This window comes from Aethalodelphis obliquidens, unplaced genomic scaffold, assembly GCF_003676395.1.
Source record: "Aethalodelphis obliquidens isolate GAN/ISIS:26980383/991018 unplaced genomic scaffold, ASM367639v1 scaffold41, whole genome shotgun sequence".
Classification (NCBI taxonomy): domain Eukaryota; kingdom Metazoa; phylum Chordata; class Mammalia; order Artiodactyla; family Delphinidae; genus Aethalodelphis; species Aethalodelphis obliquidens.
In genome coordinates this window covers 4,479,609-4,498,077 of record NW_020837985.1, presented here as the reverse complement: position 1 = coordinate 4,498,077, position 18,469 = coordinate 4,479,609, and the positions used below count along the sequence as shown (strand labels likewise).

The window sequence follows — 18,469 nt, the reverse complement described above, 5'->3', positions numbered from 1 at the left end:
AATAGATGATCCCCATGTGAGAGCAGACTCACGTGTCAGCCCAGCTGAGACATGAGACCAGAGACTCTACGAGACAGGCTCAGTCTAGATCTGCTGACCCCCACCCAACTGACAGAAGACATGTAAGCTAAATAAATTCCATTGACAGGTGGTTGTTATGTCACAAAATTATAGACAGAGTTAACTGATATGAGGCCAAGTAGCACTTATGATCAGGCAAGGTGAGGACACTTCTGTGGTCCTTACCACCACCTTCTTTTTTCCTCTCTTAACTCAAATGCCAACAACTGCTCCTGACCCTCCAAGTATAACCTTGTCACTTCTGGGAGGCTCACTGTTTAAGGTGCTACACGTACAATTGCTCTAAACTCTGAAACTGGAGGAACAGAGATAAATCAAAATCTTCCTATTGTAGCAGAGAAACTTCAAGTCATTTTCTCTCATTACCAAGCTGTTATCCCCAGCCTTTTGCTGCTAGTCAACATCCACATCTCAAAACCAGAGCTCTTACGTGTCACAGAACAAAATCAATAGAATTGATCCCAGGAAACAATAGAGGCCTTTGCCCACAAACTCATTTTTCTCTTTTTAAAACCCATACTTCATTTTCAAGTTCATGTGACTTATTCACTCAACATGAAACTTGTGCTCAAGTTGAAGTAGAGGGAGTTAGTTGCTGTACCATTTTTATTTTCCTTTATATGTGACTTTTACCTGTGCCCCCACTCCAGGGATTTCTCCGTAAGTACTGACATGGGATTTTATAGCTCATACTGCTCTTCAGGTTCTCCCAAGACTAACAGAAGTTAGGACTTACCTTTTACAGAAATCACAGAATTGCAAATATTTGATTTGATTTTTGTAATTGTGTCTTACTAAACTGCATCTGAATTCACAATTTTAGGTTCCCAGTGTTTGTCACGATGTCAAACACATGCTCAGTAGACACTCGTTATGTACCTGAAGACAAATCAAAATCTTTATAGAGAGAATTTATATTTTAGATTCAAGATCAGATATTCTCTAAGTGGTCCTGAAATTCAAACAATGAATGACAACTTCCAATACACACATACATATACACACACACACACACACACACACACACACACACACACTCTCTCACACACACACACATACATAAAAAAGACAGTGTAGAGGAGGTTTTTTTTTTTTTTCCTTTTTTTTGCGATACGCGGGTCTCTCACTCACTGTTGTGGCCTCTCCCGTTACGGAGCACAGGCTCCGGACACGCAGGCTCAGCGGCCATGGCTCACGGGCCCAGCCGCTCCGCGGCATGTGGGATCTTCCCAGACCAGGGCACGAACCCGTGTCCCCTGCATCGGCAGGCGGACTCTCAACCACTGCACCACCAGGGAAGCCCCAAGGAGGTTTTTTTTAAATTGTGGGCTTTGGAATTAGACAAATTTGAATCCTGATTCTATTATTTTCTATTTGTCTTTCTAGCAAATTAGTTCAGCTATCTATGCCCCTATTTCCCCATCTGTAAAATGGAGATAAAAATCTCACAGAATTGTTGTAAAATTAAAATCACTTAGCATATTCCTCATGCACAGCAATGTAATACATGGTAATAAACTGAATGACTTTTAAAGACCTTCCAAATTATTTTTGGTATTTTTAAAAGAAATGGAAAAAAAACATACCAATTTTAAAGGAAGAGTGTATCAATTCAGAGATATTATTCCATTAGGCTTTAGAAACTTACTTTTGATGAATTAGTCACTCTGATCATATAACTATGGAAACAGCATACATGTGGCTGAATTAGAAGCTCCCAGCCCTGCTCTATGGGAACCATAGAGACTGGATTAATAATGGAGACTGGATTCATTCCCCGAAGTGCTCATGGGGAATAGAGGACTTGGAAAAGGTGCTGGATCTCCTGGTGCTAGGTCCACTTAACTCTCAGGGTGTTCTTTACATTTAATGAACATTTGTAAGTGATGGGGCTAGAGAATTAAGTACAAACTCCTAACCACATTGCAGCGGAGCAACCACCTCAATCTGAATGTATTTCCCCAACTAAATTCAAAGCCTTGGTGGTCCCATATGACTAAGGTTCAGGCCTTAATCATCTCTGAACCCCTAGAATGAACTTAGGACCTGGCATGTAGCCTGTGCTAACTGTTTGTTGCTTGTTGACGGAATCAATGAATGCCTTTTACAATAGGCCCACAAAGGTCATAGTGGCAAACAGTGTCCTTTTTAGGTCAACAACAATAGCCTTCAACACTGAACAAAGCACCTCGCCCTGTACGGTGCTCTGACCTCACCTGTGCAGAGTCCAAATGGGACTGAAAGGCCCCCACACTGGGCCACACCGAATGACACCTGAGATTACCAAGGCTCAACCCATCAACTCTTTGGAAACAACTGCTGAAAACACTGTGTGAGCATGCTTACACACACACACTCACACACTCACTCACATACACTTTTCTCTCAAGAATAGTGAGCACCTTAACTAAATATTTGTCTAGGATTAGGAACAGACATTTAACTTCCCAAAGACGTACAGTATGGTTCCTGGTTCCAGGAACCATACATTTATGTAAAGTATTTAAATCGTGACTTTCTAAGGAATATTCCAGAAATGATAACTATATTTAAATAATGAACAGAATGATGGCATCCACCAGAGAGGCTTGACCGGTTCATGCTTGCCCATGAACTCCCGTTACATGGGGTTTATTCTAACTGTATAAAAATAAACAGATTCCCAATCCTTATCTCTTGAGATTGTCCAAATTCTGTCCCAGTAAGGCTATGCCCTGGGTTTCTCTATTTTTATAAGCTTCTAGGTGATTCCCGTTCCAGGCATGAGAACCACTAACTTGATTCAACTCTAAGACCTTTCCACTCCTAATAGTCAGTCAATCAGCCAGCTGAGAAGGCTGCAACATCCATCACCCCACAGATCTTGAGGTGCTTCATGTGGTTACCTGGAAAGGTGTACCTGACTTCTTTAGCTCCCCCTTAGATGTCCATCTGAAAGCTGTAAGCCAGGTATGAGAGGATACCCACCCCAGCTAGATATCAGCTCTTCAATCAAGAGTATATTTTTTACTGGGATCCCCTGCACAAACTTCAAAGATTTTCTCAGGGTCCATGTGTGAATCCAATGAGTCTAGATGTCAATCACCCTCCATGCTCTAAGTTTCTCTAGTCCCCAGAGCTAAGCCAATCACTCAGAGCCATCAGCTAATGTTAAAAGATTCTACCCCCTCTTCTCAGGTTCTTTCCTTGTTGAAACCCCAAACCCCATTTCACCAAACCCGTGATCTTAACGTCCCCCCTTTGCAAAAATTCCAGAACCAAGAAATGAGATTGAAACTTTGTCACTTGGGTGTGTGTAAGGACTTGGGGTAAGTACAACTACAGGGTCAAACCAATCACCCTGTAATCTTCTTTAGCATCCCACATCAACATGAGTAAGTAATTATTTGTGCAACTTTTCTTTGACAGCACCTAACACTGTTGTAATTTGATAAACATCTGTGTAATTTCTTACCCAGTGAGTCTCTGCCAAAAGATCACTGCTATGATGACAGAGACTCTGACTTGTCTTGCTCACTCACATCCCCGGCACCTAGCGCACCTAGCACAGAGTCTGGCACACGGTGCTCAGTGAATTCTCAGTAATACAGAAAAATGTGTCTTGTTGTTGCTGCATGGGATGTTAGTTTCCTGCCCCCTAGGAAAATTCTCTTTCAGAATCAATTTGTGAAGATTTATTGCTCATACCAACCATAAGAATTCTGAGTTCCCTCGCCTGGGTTCTAAGAGGATTGAGCAACCATAAGATGCAAATACCTTGCCGTGTTTAAAGCCTCAAGTCAACAATCAACAGACATGGGCTATCTGTAGTAGTTGAGGAGAAGGGTGGTGGACAACTCTACAAGGCCTCTGTTCTGCTCCTCTGATAGCCACTGCACCGTAGACACTACAGGCAAGTGTGCAGTGCAGGTTAAATGCCCTGCTTCTGGCAGAGAAGGAGCATCCAAAGCCTGTATTCTGAAAGATATTGACTGGGACTTGAGGAATTAGGGGAGGAAGGGAAATAGAGGGGAAGGGATAAAAGGAGAGAAAAATCTTAAGGGAGAAAGAAAAGTGAGTCCAAGAGTGTTTAACCAATCAATCAAGGTATATTTTTATCCCAACTTACTCACAAAGCACTCCTTCTTCCAACAAACTAAAGCATCTTTCTTAAATCCTCACCTAATATTTGAGCAATATAGTGGGGATGAAATCAATTTTTCATATTTTACAGAGCCAAAGAAGCTAAAAAGGGTTTGTAAGAATCCAGAATGATTCAAAATCAGAGGTTTTAGAGCTGGGATGGATCTTCCAGAAATCTTCTGGTTCAAATGCCTGACCTCGGATAATTTAATTTCCCCTGTTTCATAGATAACACAAGCTGGTTCTAGGCCTTGCTTCTGTTAGAAAGGTGTGAAGGGGCTCAAAACAGCATAACCTGGTCCACTAAACACAGTGCTTTGCAAAAATGTGCTCATGACTTGGACAAGCTAGGACCTTATCTAAGAGACCCAGTGATTCCCAGACTCGTCAGAACTTATTTCAAAAACTTAATAAGTGATTTCCATATGTCAGCTTCTGTTCAAAATCCTTTAATCCTCTCAACAACCTGGTGAGGTAAATACTATCAGTATTTAGATCTTACTAGTGAAAAAAAAAAGTACAGAGAGGTCAAGTAACTTTCTTGAAATTGCACAGCTAAAAGTATCTGAGCCAGAACTATGAACACAAATATAACACCCCCTAAACCTGGACTCTTAAATCTCTAGGCTACAGTGCCTATCATGTTAATATTCTATCAATGTGTTCCTTTTAAGGAAGGAACTGCCTTCTTCCTTTTTTTCCTCTCAAAGAAAACTGTGTTCAGAAAGTCCTGATAATCCCATATCTAAATACAATAGATTTAGATAATCCCATTACAATATCAACACCCCAGAGAAGGGTGAAAAATTGTGTGCATGCTGCATGTGCTACGCATATTCTGATTTTATTAAAATAAAAAGTTGAACTGCAAAAAAAAAAAAAAAAACTGAGTGCTAAGAAAGGTGACACCAGGCACAAGATCTGGCTCACCTCAGCTGCATTCTTCTAGTGAGTATGGCAGCCAAGAGGAAAAACCATGCCCAAATCATTACCCCAGAGATAGATGAGAAGTAGGCACTAAGAATTATTTTATTCTGCTCTGGGGCCCATTTTATACTCACTCTTCATTTCCCCATGTTTTTGGGAGCCTGTCTTGCGATAGCTCTCTATCCCCAAACAGAAGTGTTCATTTTCCCCACTTCTCTGAGGGGGGCGACAGGTCAAAATACATGATGTATTGAGAAGTGACTGGGTCCTTCCACGGTTTACATGTTCTCAGAGTAACAGGTCCAGAGGACCCCTGATTCCTGCAAGTACCCGATTACAACACCTGTCCCAGTGTCTCCCAAAAGCCTGAAGACTACCCTTCCCCACTAGACTGAAGCTCCACGAAGACAGGAGAGCACTTACTCTTTTCACAGTGGAGTCCCCGGTGCATAGCTCAGAGCCTTTCCTATCAGGTATTCTCAGTAGATATACAGGGGATATAAAATCTGCTTCCAGCCAGTGGTGCAACCAAGGGCAATTTTGCCTCCCAGGGGACATTTGACAATCTCTGGGGACATTTTTGGTCATCACAACTCGGGAGGAGGGTGGGAAGCAGTAACACTGTCATCTAGTGGGTAGAGGCCAAGGATGCTATTAAAAACCCTATGAGGCACAGGACAGCTTCCATAACAAAGAATTCCCCGAACAAAGTAACAGTCCTGCTGAGGGTGAGAAACTCTGTTCTAATCCAGTGTAGCCCTTTGATAAATGAAGAAAACTGAGAACTGAAGAGATGATATTTCTGACCCAATCTTGCTCATCAGAATGGTGGCAGAGTCAGACCTGGGACCTGACTCCCAGCCCAGGCTCCCTTCCTCACTGATTAATATTCCAGAAATTGGGACAGGTCTCTTCAGAGCACTCATGTGGTTTCTTAGGCCAAACAAGCTCATTCTAAAAAGAGAATCTTAGATTACAGCATGATTTCCTGCTGTCTATTTTTACTTAAAATAAAAAAAAATCTACATAGCTTAGTGTATATAAATAAGGCAAATGTTGTATATATATGTATCTTTAACTGCTTTTTTCTTCTTTAGTTTTCCACAGACTGATGAGACATTGCTTTTTTTATTACTCATTTTTCTAAAGATGGGTTAATTGCTGGTTAAATAGTGATAAATTAAGGACAAGGAAGTAACACTCTCTCGAGTCTCTCGAGTCTCTCTCTCTCTCTCTCGTTATGTCTTTAAAGAGAGTCGTCTGAAACAAATATGGGGAAAAAAGTTAAATCCACCAACTTTGAATAGTAGTTGCATTATTAATTTTTGTATTTTTCAAACTCTAGGCAAGATGACCTCAGCTTGAAACCGCTGACCATCCTTCAAGATGACTTGTTTTCACAAGTGTTCACAGGCTCCAGGAGGCAAAGTGGAAGCTGAGGAGAAGCAAAATCTTTGGGTCTAGGCAGCTCTGCCACTTTCTTGGGCAAGTTAATTAGCCTCTCTGAAACTGAGTTTTCTCTTCAAAATGGAAAATTTTTAAAGGAAAACAATTATAGGGATGTTAAAAAAAATTAAAGATGAATTAAGTTCCTCCTGAGAAGAGTGAGCACACACTTGGTGAAGATAGTAGATGTCTGCTTTTTACTGTCGACAGAGCTTTTACTTTCGAAAGAAGACTAAAAATACCAGGGCAAGAATTAATAGCTAAAATATATTCCTCCCCCTCTTCTTCCTCTCCAGTCAGTAACCTCCAAATTCTTCAGGCACTACAACATGATGAATAGTTTGCTCTGGGATTTAACGTGGTGACTTACGTCTGCTACCAGCTCCACAGATCTCAGTAAGCACTGATTACCTAGTGTGCATTGGTTACTGCACTAGACATTCACAAGGATAGAGGAAGGGCAGACAGGAATGACTCTGATCCACACCCCTCCCTCAGGAAGCTTACAATTTAGTCAGGGGACAAGACAAGGGCACACACAATCCAAAACCACATAGAATGGGGTGCATGCAAGGCTGAGACAAGATATTTATTCCATTGCTTCAAACATCAGATTCCACTTCTGGCTGGGCACATGTGGGGACATTAGACGTGACCCTTCGAGGAGGAAAAGCTTTCAAGGAGAGCTTTCAGGGAGGAGCACGTTTCAGCAGGAGAGAAGAGCCTGGTTACAGAAGGCAGAGAGCATCAGTACGTAAGAAGACTGGTTTTCCAGGAGGGCAGACTCTGCAAAGGGAGCTAATGGGAGCTGAAAATAAAAGGAAAACAGGCTTTGAAAAGGGAAATGTACCTTTTCTAAAATTTATTCCGTATTATTTTATTTATCTCATAGGCAAATGGGAGCTGCTCAAGATTTTGGAGCAATGGTGGGATACACACTGAGAGTGTGCTTTCAAGAAGGTTATTCAGCAGCTTTAGGAAGAACAGATGAGTTGACTGGTGCAGGGCAGGGAAGAGACTATAAAGATATCGTGAAGCTCTTCAACTGTGACCTGTTCATTTATTCCTTGGTTTGAATTAGAATTAGGATCCTATGTTTGGAAGGAGTCTTAAAGGTCACTTGGTGTAACCTTGTACCTGGTGCAGGCGGTAATGGGAGGGTCACTGGGACACAGAATGACGCAGGGTGTTAGTGAACAGCTCAGCTCCATAGGAGACAGAGAAGCGCAGGGGAAAGACCTCAGGCGTGGGAGCCAATCCCTCCTGCCCAATGAGCAGAGCAACCTGGGGTAGGCTACTCTCTGAGTCTTGCTGTCCTTCCATGTGAATGCTAACCTTCAATGGACAGAGATGCAGTGATGCAAAATCATATATCCTACCCACTGTGGCCTAACACGGTAGACACATACATACTCTCCCTCTTGGTCTCAGCCAAAATCTTCCTCCCATTCACAGGACCTAATTTCATCTTCCAGAAGCACACAGGACACGTTTGTTACCAATTTCCTAAGACAAATATTAGAAGACAGAAACCATGTTGCCACAAGTCTTCTCTTTGCTAAAAGATTAAACATCGCCTTCCTCAGACAACGTATCTTCCAAAGCACTTATCTTTGCAATCTTAATATATGCACTGTGATGAAGTCTAAATTGGTCTTTAATATAAAACCATATTCCTGTGTAGGGTGAGGGGTAGACTTTCTCTAATGCAGCCCCGATTATCTCACTCCTTCTAATGAGTGAATTTGCTTGGCTAAGAGGGAGAGATGGGGCTGATGATGATGATTTGTTGGTGATCTCTAGAGACTTCTGACCCCTTTTTCATTCCACCAGGCTCTAGTCTGACAACTTCTCAAATGTAGTCTAGGACAAGCCACTGGGAAAGTAAAAAAAAATTGAGAACCACTGGTGTAAGACACATGGATCAGTGTTCTGGCTGACTACCCGAAATAAACTAAGACTAACACGATTAAAATAACTTCAACACTTCATGTTAAAGAGGCATGGATGAGCTCTCGTTAAGGCAGCGCATAAAAGAGCACTGAAGTTTTCAGTACAGTTAGTCTGGCCTAGGAATCCAAGTATAGCCCTGCACAGGAGGGAAGAAGTAAAATGGGTAGGAGTGACCCATGGTCCCATCAGTGTGGAGGACAGGCTGCTTCTGCTTTAGAGAACTGGAGCCTCTCCTCCAGCTGACCCCATGGCTCACAGCAAACACTCAGCAACATGCACAGACCCCTTGTTCTGGACCAGGCTCTGTATGAGGTCTTAAGGATGACAAGGTGATTAGCCCAGCACTGCTGCTCTCAAGCGGCTGGAAGTCTGGCTGAGGAGACTGATAGAGAACAAGAAAGATCATGGCAAGATAATGTGCTAGATGAAACAAGGATAATCGAAACCTAGATTTTGCACTTCAGGTCTAAGCAGGGGGCCAGCACAGAAAAGACAGCTCAGTTTAATACAGCCATTAAGAGCCAGGATGGAGATTTATCCAAAGTGCCATCGGGGGCAGGGGTGGGAAGCAGAGCCGGGGAGCCTTCTCAAAGCTAAAATTTCACAAGGATTTCACCAGGCTGAAAGAACAGGCAGGGAATTGCAGGCCAATGGAATAACATACATATCCAAAAGCTTACTGGCAGGAAAGCCCAAGGAATATCTAGAAAAGGGGCAAATGTACTTATGGGTTTTTCAATCCTTAAGTAATGTGGAGTCAAAGAAAGGCTTTTAAGCATGGAAATTATACAAAACAGATTACAGTGGAATCCTCTGGTAACTGTGTAGAGAAGGAGTCAGAGGAAAGAGCCCAGAGGCAGGGAGAGCTGTTGGAAAACTCAGTCCAGGTCTTAGATGAGGCTGTGGATTAGGGCAGTGTCTTTAGGGATAGAGAAGAGACAGTGGGTTTGGTAAACATTTTGGACAAAGAGCTAAATTGAGATGTATCACATCCCTGCATAAATATTTGAACATGGTGCTGTGCTATAATTGGGGGCCCAACAATTAAAGGACAGGTCCTGATATCCCCAGTACAAACACAGGAGAACCAGCATGAAGTAGGGCCACTTTATTTAGGCACTTGTGCTCTGCAAAGATGCCAGGACAAAATTAAATACTTTATTTCACTAAGTATTTATTAAGCACCTCACCTCACCAAATTCCCATTTATTTCCAGGCACTGTATTATGCTCCCTACATACATAATCTCATTTACTATTTTTTAAAAAATGTTTAAAGGTAAATTTTATTATTTTACATATTTTAAAATAATAAAACCAAGTTTGAATAAGTTGAAGTACCTTGCCCAAAGTCACAGTTAATAAACTGTTGGCTTACAAATAGAGGGGAACAAAGCAAGAAAATATTTCAACAAATATTAAATTGAATTTAAAATGTCTATATTCCGAGAGCTTATGTGGCCCAGTCTCTGACCATTAAATAAAGCCCCAAAGGAAACAGTTTCTCTCATACATTGCTGGTGGAAATGCAAACTGGTGTGCTGCAGCTAGAAGGGAATTTGGAGATACTTAACAAAATTTCATACGCACCAACCTTTTGACTCAGCAATCTCACTTCTAGGAATTTATCCAGCAGCTACACCTCCAACAGTATGAAAATATACATGCACATGTTTCTTTATTGCAGAATTGATTGCATATGCAAAATCTTGGAAACAACATAAATGTCCATGCATTGGAGAGTTATTGAATAAACTATAGTCCATCCATACATTGGATAATAGGCAGCCATTAAAAACAAGAGAGAGAGAGGAGACGATTTCCCTGAACTATTATGCGATGACTTTAAGGATCTTTGTTTTGTTTTTTTTTTTTTGCGGTATGCGGGCCTCTCACTGCTGTGGCCTCTCCCGCTGTGGAGCACAGGCCCCAGACACGCAGGCCCAGCAGCCATGGCTCACGGGCCCAGTCACTCCGCGGCATGTGGGATCCTCCCAGACCAGGGCACGAACCCGCGTCCCCTGCATTGGTAGGCGGACTCTCAACCACTGCGCCACCAGGGAAGCCCTAAGGATCTATCTTTAAGTGAAAAAATAGAAGTATAAAATGTCTTCTATAGAGCATGCTATAGCATGAATCCTGTTAGGTCATTTTAGCCAGACCCCTTTCCATACCCCTAATGTTTTCGCTTAGTAATTTTTTCATCCACTGCCCCTCACCTTCCTCCTTGGCTATAAATTCCCATTGGTCCGGGCTGTATACAGAGTTGAGCCCAATCTCATGGCTCTATTGTAAAATCCCATTGCAGTGGTCCCTCTACCTACCATGTTGGTCCTGAATAAAATTTTCTTTACCATGTTTAACATATGTCTTTGAATATTTTTTTCTTTAACATTAGTAAATTTGTTTTTGATGCAGGAGAATGAGTTAGAAATTCTGAAACTACTTTATGTGTATACTTGGATTGAGTAAGTAAGTGAATATATGGTGAAAAATGAAGGCCAGGTTTCTCCCTGTCAGAGAAAGGAGCTATAAATAAGGAAAGGAAGAAGGTGACAATAAATCCAGTGATATTGGATTAGGATCAGAGATATTAGTATGAACTCAGTGTTTTAATATATGTGTGTGCACAGATAGATAGGTAGATACAGAAATAAATATATATGCATATTTTACATTAGTAAGTAAATATACACAAATTTCATAGGTATCTTTCGAGAAGTCTTAGAAGCAATAACATCTCAGTAGCAATAAGCATATCTAGTGCCGATATTTTGGTTTCTAAATTTCATTATGTGATAAAAGGAAACAGAGATCCTTGAAAAAGTAGGAGATTGGAGGGCAGGTGCATTAAAAAAATATGAGCCTGGAATATATATGGCACCAAAAAACAAGGAAATGTTCAATAAATGATGTAGACATGTTGAAAAGACACAGGGACCAACTTGAATAAGCTCCCACTGACTAAATCTGGGACAATTTGAGCAACAAAAAAATAAAATAGTAATAGATTATAACCCATAGACTAAAATAAATATCCATGTGTCCATACTAATAAAAAATATAATTGAATAATAAATAAATGGGGATGAAGGGACTGCTCTTTCTTACAGTAGAATTCAACTAATAATTTTATAAGGAATGATGAAAATTAAAAATGACCATTAGTAGACACCACAGTGAATATTGTTGCTGGGAAGTGTCATTGAAGTATGCTAAAGTTAATGGGCAAAAGTGCAATGAGAAACAGGACATTTGCATAGTCTCAAAGTATCTCCCCACAAGATATTTATTAATTACAAAGATGAAAACACATTTACAATGGAGATTTCTGGCATACAGCACCTTAACCAAGTTATCAAAATCGATATTATCAGTAATGACACAAACTGAACTCATGCACCTTCTGATATGATGCACAAAGAAGGATAAAGGTCGTAACATCACTTCAGTGGCGATCTTGCCAAAAATACTTAACTCATCTAATCAGACAAACCCAGATCAGACTGAGGGCATTCTACAAAAGAACGACCAGATTGTACCCTTCAAAAGTGTCAAGATCATCGAAAAAGAAGGGAGGAAGGGAGGGAGGAAAGGAGGGAGGAGGGAGGGAGGAAGAAAGGAAGAAAGACCAAGGATTTCACAGATTGGAGAGACTAAAAAGACCTGATAACTAAGTCAATGAAGGATTCTAGATTGGATCCTGGACCAGAAAAAGGACTGATCCAGTCCAGTGGAACAACTGGGAAGATTCAAATATAGTCTATAATAATAACTGCATCAATGTTAATTTCCTGATTTTAATCATTGTAATATGTAAGATGTCAACATTAGTAGACACTAGCTGAAGGTATGTGGAAATTGTGTACTATTTTTCAAGTTTCTGTAAGCCCAAAATTATTTCAAAATAAGAATTGAAATACATACATATGTAAAATCCCAAAAATGGTACTAAGGTACTATTACAAGGTACTAAGTTAATCAGGCTCTTCTCCCTTGCTACTCAGCTCTTAGCTCTTTGTTTTGCATATTGACAGTCTCACTGACATTTTTTTCTTTTCTTCTCACCTGGATTCTCTAGCAAAGGGGAGCCCAGGAACTGGCCCAATACACAAGGATCCTTCCCCTTTCTTCTCATTTCCTCATTCCTGTCTCTCAGTTCCATATAGAAAAAAATCCATGGGTCAAGTTAGTTAAAACAGATCTCTCACTGCAGAGTGGGAGAAAGAGAGATGTTGACTGATTGACAACAATTATTTTTAATGAGTGGAAGAAGGGGGAGACTTAAATGGTTCTGTCTCTATAGCACAAACACAAAGACCAACAAACTCTGGTTGGATGGTATATATCCTAAGAGGGGTCAGGAAGGAATAAAGTAATCTGAGGTGAGGAAGTGGGCTGGGCTGATGGCCATATAATTACCATATAATTACTCATATAATTACCATTTTCTTTCTTTGTGTGATCAAAATATTTAAGATCTACTCCTTTACCAACTTTCAAGCCTACAATACAGTATTGCTAATTATAGTCATCATGCTATACATTAGACCCCTAGAACTTAGTAACCTTTTAAGTTTATGTCCTTTTACCAACATCTCCCCATCCCCCCCACACCCCAGGCAACAATATGAATTTGGCTTCTTTAGATTCCACCTCTAAGCGTGATCACACAATATCTGTCTGTCTCTATCTGACTTATGTCACTTAGCATAGTGCCCTCAAGCTTCATCCATGTTGTCACAAATGGCAGGATTTCCTTTTCTCATGGCTGAATAATATTCCATCATATATATATATATGTGTGTGTGTGCGCACACACACCATATTTTCTTTATCCATTCATCTGTCAATTGACACAGATTCTTCTATTTTTTGGCTATTGCAAACAATGCTGCAATGAACATGGGGGTACAGATAGCTCTTCAAGATACTGACTTCATTTCCTTTAGCTTATTTCCCAGAAGTGGGGTTGCCAGATCATACGGTAGTTTTTATTTTTCATTTTTTGAGTAACTGTCATAACTGTGTTCCATGGTGGCTAGACTACTTTCCTTGGATTCTAATCTCAGCTCTGCCACATACTAGAAGGGTTTAACCTTCCTGAACTTCAGTTTTCTTTATCTATAAAAATGAGCAGGATTAAACTAAATAAAATGACATATAAAGGAGAAGCATTACAGCAGTCTTTGTACTAGGTATAAGGAAGAGAGATGAATAAATCATAGTCTGTGCCCTCTGGGTTGCTCAAGCATGATCTCCAGGTTCTGTTTTATCTTTAGCTTAAGAAGCTCTATGGTCCAGTTATTAAGACTGTAGGTTCCAGGGTCTAATCTAGGACACTGTTTAAAATCTGGTTCTGCCATTTACTTAGCAGTGTAGCCTTGAGAAAGTTCTTTATCCTTTCAGCTATTCAGGAAAATGGAGATAGTATTTACTCCAAAGTGTCAAGGTGAGATTAAATTAGACAATGCAGATAAAGTGGTTAACACAGCACAGGTATATAATAAATCATTACTACTAGTATTATTCTTATTCTAGCATTTGTTTATCAGTGGAGACACCACTGGTTAGAGCTGGATAATTCTTCTTTGTGCAAATCTTTCCAGAGTGTGCCTGCCCACTAAATACCAATAATGTCCCCCAAGCCAATGGAACAACCCAAACTGCCCCCAGATATGTTCAAACATGAAGAGAATAGTATTGTTGCCTTCTGGTTGAGAACTACTTAGATAGCAAACTTCTTAAGGACTTGATTATTTTTGTGTTCTAGGTCTAACACTGTAACTAGCACATAACTCAATAAATACCCTTAACGGAAATGAGTGGAGAATGAATAAAACAATATGACTTTATAAATGTGCTTGAAATGCCACCATTATATATTTATAACTTTTCTTTTGTATATCATTCTATTAAATTTCTATAATCCCTCATTAAATTGCAAATAGTTCTGAGGGGAAATATTCTCAGCTGTTATTAACTAACATCAAGTTGGGTGGATGCCAGCTGTGACAAATGCCCTGCAGGAGTAATTTACAGGACAGAGAAAATGGAGATGGAACCATGTTCAAGTATACATTCAAAAATGTAAAGCTTTGTATGGTCTCTAATTGTGCCTCTGCAAAAGTCTGTGCATAAAAATATGAAAGTGTGTGACAATGGGAGCTCAATGGGAGACACATCTCTTACCTCCCGCTTTATTTTAAAAGAAATTGAAACCCAAAGTCCTTTTGCATCTATCAACTGTATTCTCCTTTCTTTCTTACAGGAGAACTCCACATCCCGTATTTCTCTTTCCTCAGCAATCAGTCTTCCTGAGAAACTAATCTGAAATTCTCTTCATTATTTATTTATTTTGGTTTATTTATTTATTTTGTATTTTTATTTCTTTTTTTTGCATTTTATTTTATTTTATTTTTTTTATACAGTAGGTTCTTATTAGTTATCCATTTTATACATATTGGTGTATATATGTCAATCCCCATCTCCCAATTCATCCCACCACCACCACCCCCTCTTGCTTTCCCCCCTTGGTGTCCACACATTTGTTCTCTACATCTGTGTCTCTATTTCTGCCTTGCACACCGGTTCTTCTGTACCATTTTTCCAGATTCCACATATATGTGTTAATATACGATATTTGTTTTTCCCTTTATGACTTACTTCACTCTGTATGACAGTCTCTAGGTACATCCACATCTCTACAAATGACTGGATTTCATTCCTTTTTATGGTTTAAAATTTGTATGGAAACACAAAAGACCCCAAATAGCCAAAGCAGTCTTGAGGGAAAAAAACGGAGCTGGAGGAATCAGACTCCCTGACTTCAGACTATACTACAAAGCTACAGTAATCAAGATGGTACTGGCAGAAAAACAGAAATATAGTTCAATGGAACAGGATAGAAAGCCCAGAGATAAACCCATGCACCTATGGTCAATTGATCTATGACAAAGGAGGCAAGGATATAAAGTGAAGAAAAGACAATCTCTTAACAAGTGATGCTGGAAAAACTGGACAGCTATATGTAAAAGAATGAAATTAGAACACTCCCTAACACCACAAGCAAAAGTAAACTCAAAATGCATTAAAGACCTGATTTTTTTAATTAGTCCAATTCTTATCATAATTCCTTGAAAACTCATTCCCAGGAACTTCAAATATTTTTGTCCTCAACCCTCTAAAAGTTAGTGGCCTCATGAGTACTTTGATTTTCTTTCCAGCTCTCCCAAAGCACTTTGCTCTGAAGAACATATCCATTCCCATAGCCTCAACCATGACAACTTATCTTTATCTGAGTGTTTACCATCAAAATCACCAAATTCACAGAGTTTAATTCTGTAAAAATATTCACTGCAAAACTGACAATTTATAAAAATTAGTCTCCACTTAAACATCCCTCCCTACTTAAAACAAAGATCTCCTAATCCATTGAGACAATTGAGGCAACATTCACTGGTTATCATATGTAAACCTCTATTAGCACCATGAAATACAAGAGCAAATCTACTTCAGGATAGAATTGCACATCTTGTAAAAGATGCAGGATTTCATGATGTCAAAGCACAGTTAAAACACTTGCAAAGCCACTCATATGAGAGAATCTGGAAGAATTACTCCAGTGAACAAATGAAGAAGATAAATTTACAAGGATGATGATACAATAGCAACTTCAAAAACTTCACAGAAAATTATTTGAATAACAAAAAATTAAGATTACTGGGGAAAAAATGATGAATCCTCATATATGTTTTGCACATTTTGCCCTCTTCATAACTGTGTTGTAATGGTAAAACAGAGAGCTTGAGTAGCCAAAACAATTTTGAAAAAGAACAAGTTAAACGTCTTTCAAGCTTATCACAAAGATACTATAATCAAAACAATGTGGTATTTGTATAAATACAGACAGCTAGACCAATGGAATACAATTAGAGAGCCTGGAAATAAACCCTCACAATCACAGTCACTTGATTCCTGATGAGGGAACCAAGACCATTCAATGGGAAAAAAGACAGCATTTTCAAAACGATTTTGGGAAAACTGGATATCCACATGCAAAAGAACAAAGCTGTACCCTTACCTTACACCATACACAAAAATTAACTCAAAATGGATCAAAGATCTAAATGTGAGGGCAAAAACTATAAAAGTCTTAGAAGAAAACACAGAGTAAAAGCTTCATGACATTGCATTTGGCAGTAATTTCTAGCAAATTTAGGGGAAAAAAATTTTTCCTCCACCTTCTTGGGATCCCTGGCTAGGTTTGAAAATTAAACTGACCAAGACAGAGTAACAGGAGAAAGCATACACATTTATTTAATATAAGGAAATCAAGATCTGAACAAACAGTTAAACCTGAGTATTTTTATGCTAGGTTTGATGAAGAGTGTCTAGTCATGGAGAAATATAATAGGGCAAGGAGTATGAGGTGCGTATAGTAAACTGGGGGTAACTTAGCAAGGCCCATTTGGATTTTTGGTGGCATCTCGTTGTCTTTGGAGATAAGGATGCTCCTTTGCTTCATACAGGGAGACCACTTCCCACATAAGGACTTTATGACCTACTTCATGGGTGAAAGGTTAGGGGAGGGTCAAAGTAACTTTCCTACTTCTGCTGTTTTCTCAAACTCCTTCAACTTAAAAGATTAAATATGCCAAGGTGCCATACTTTAGTGTAGCATGTTCTGAACCCCATCAGATATGACACCAAAGGTACAGCCAACCAAAGTTAAAATAGATAAATTGGACTACATCAAAATTTAAAACGTCTGTGTTTTAAATTTAAATCAAGGACACAATCAACAGAGTGAAAAGACAACCCATGGAATGGGAGGAAATATTTGCAAACCATATATCTGACAATGAGTTAAAACCCAAAATATACAGACAACTCCTAAGATTTAAGAACAACAACAGTAACAAAAACAACCTGATTCAAAAATGAGTAAAGAACCTGAAGAGACATTTCTCCATAGAAGACACATGAATGGCCAATAAGCACATGAAAAGATATACAACATCTCTAGTCATTAGGGAAATGCAAATCAAAACCACAATGAGTCTCCTGCTGCAGTGACACGAGTGGGAGCACCTGGACCGCGGGCTTGGAGTGACAGTTCTTGGACTGCTTTAAGAAATGGCAGACAAGCCCGACATGGCGGAAATTGCCGGCTTCGATAAGGCCAAGCTGAAGACGATGGAGACGCAGGAGAAGAACACCCTGCCAACCAAAGAGACCATTGAGCAGGAGAAGCAAGCGAAGTGAAATTTCCTAAGAACCTGGAGGATTCTCCACCCCCATCATCTTGGAGACCTTAGTCATGCTGTGGAGGAAGAGCCACCTGCAAGATGGACACGAGCAACAAGCTGCACTGTGAACCTGGGCACTCCGTGCCAATGCCACTGGCCCGTGGGTGTCTGAGGGGACCCTCCAATCGGACTGCTAAATTCTCGGTTTGCCCTGGGCTATGATAGAAAATTATTTGTATGATTAATGAAAATAAAACACACCTCGTGGCATGGAAGAAAAAAGAAAAAACCCACAATGAGACATCCACCTCACACCCATTAAGGTAGCTACTATAAAAAGGAAAAAAAAAAGAAGGAACAACTGTTGACAAGGATGTAAAGAAATCAGAACCCTTGTGCACTATTAGTGAGAATGTAAAATAGTGCAGTCACTGTGGAAAAGAGTACGGCGGTTCCTCCATATGATCCACCAAGTCTACATTTGGGGATACACTCAAAAGAAAGCATGGTCTTGAAGAGATATTTGTACACTCATTGTCCTAGCAGTACTATTCACAATAGCCCAAGGGTGGAAACAACCCAGTGTCCACTGACAGATGAATGGATAAACAAAATGTGATGTACACATACAACAGAATATTATTCAGCCATAAAAAAGAAAATTCTGACACGTGCTATATAATCTGTTTA

At 39.8% G+C, this 18,469-nt stretch overlaps 1 protein-coding gene and 1 pseudogene across 11 annotated transcripts in view; one reads left to right on the top strand and one right to left on the bottom strand.

Moving 5' to 3' along the window:
- LOC113633830 (uncharacterized) overlaps positions 1-18,469 on the bottom strand; it is a 609,230-nt gene that overhangs the window by 546,999 nt on the left and 43,762 nt on the right. The gene's annotated exons all lie outside the window — the stretch shown is intronic.
- LOC113633831 (thymosin beta-10 pseudogene) lies at positions 17,532-18,049 on the top strand (annotated as a pseudogene). The gene has a single exon (XR_003438361.1). The product of XR_003438361.1 is annotated as a thymosin beta-10 pseudogene (transcript).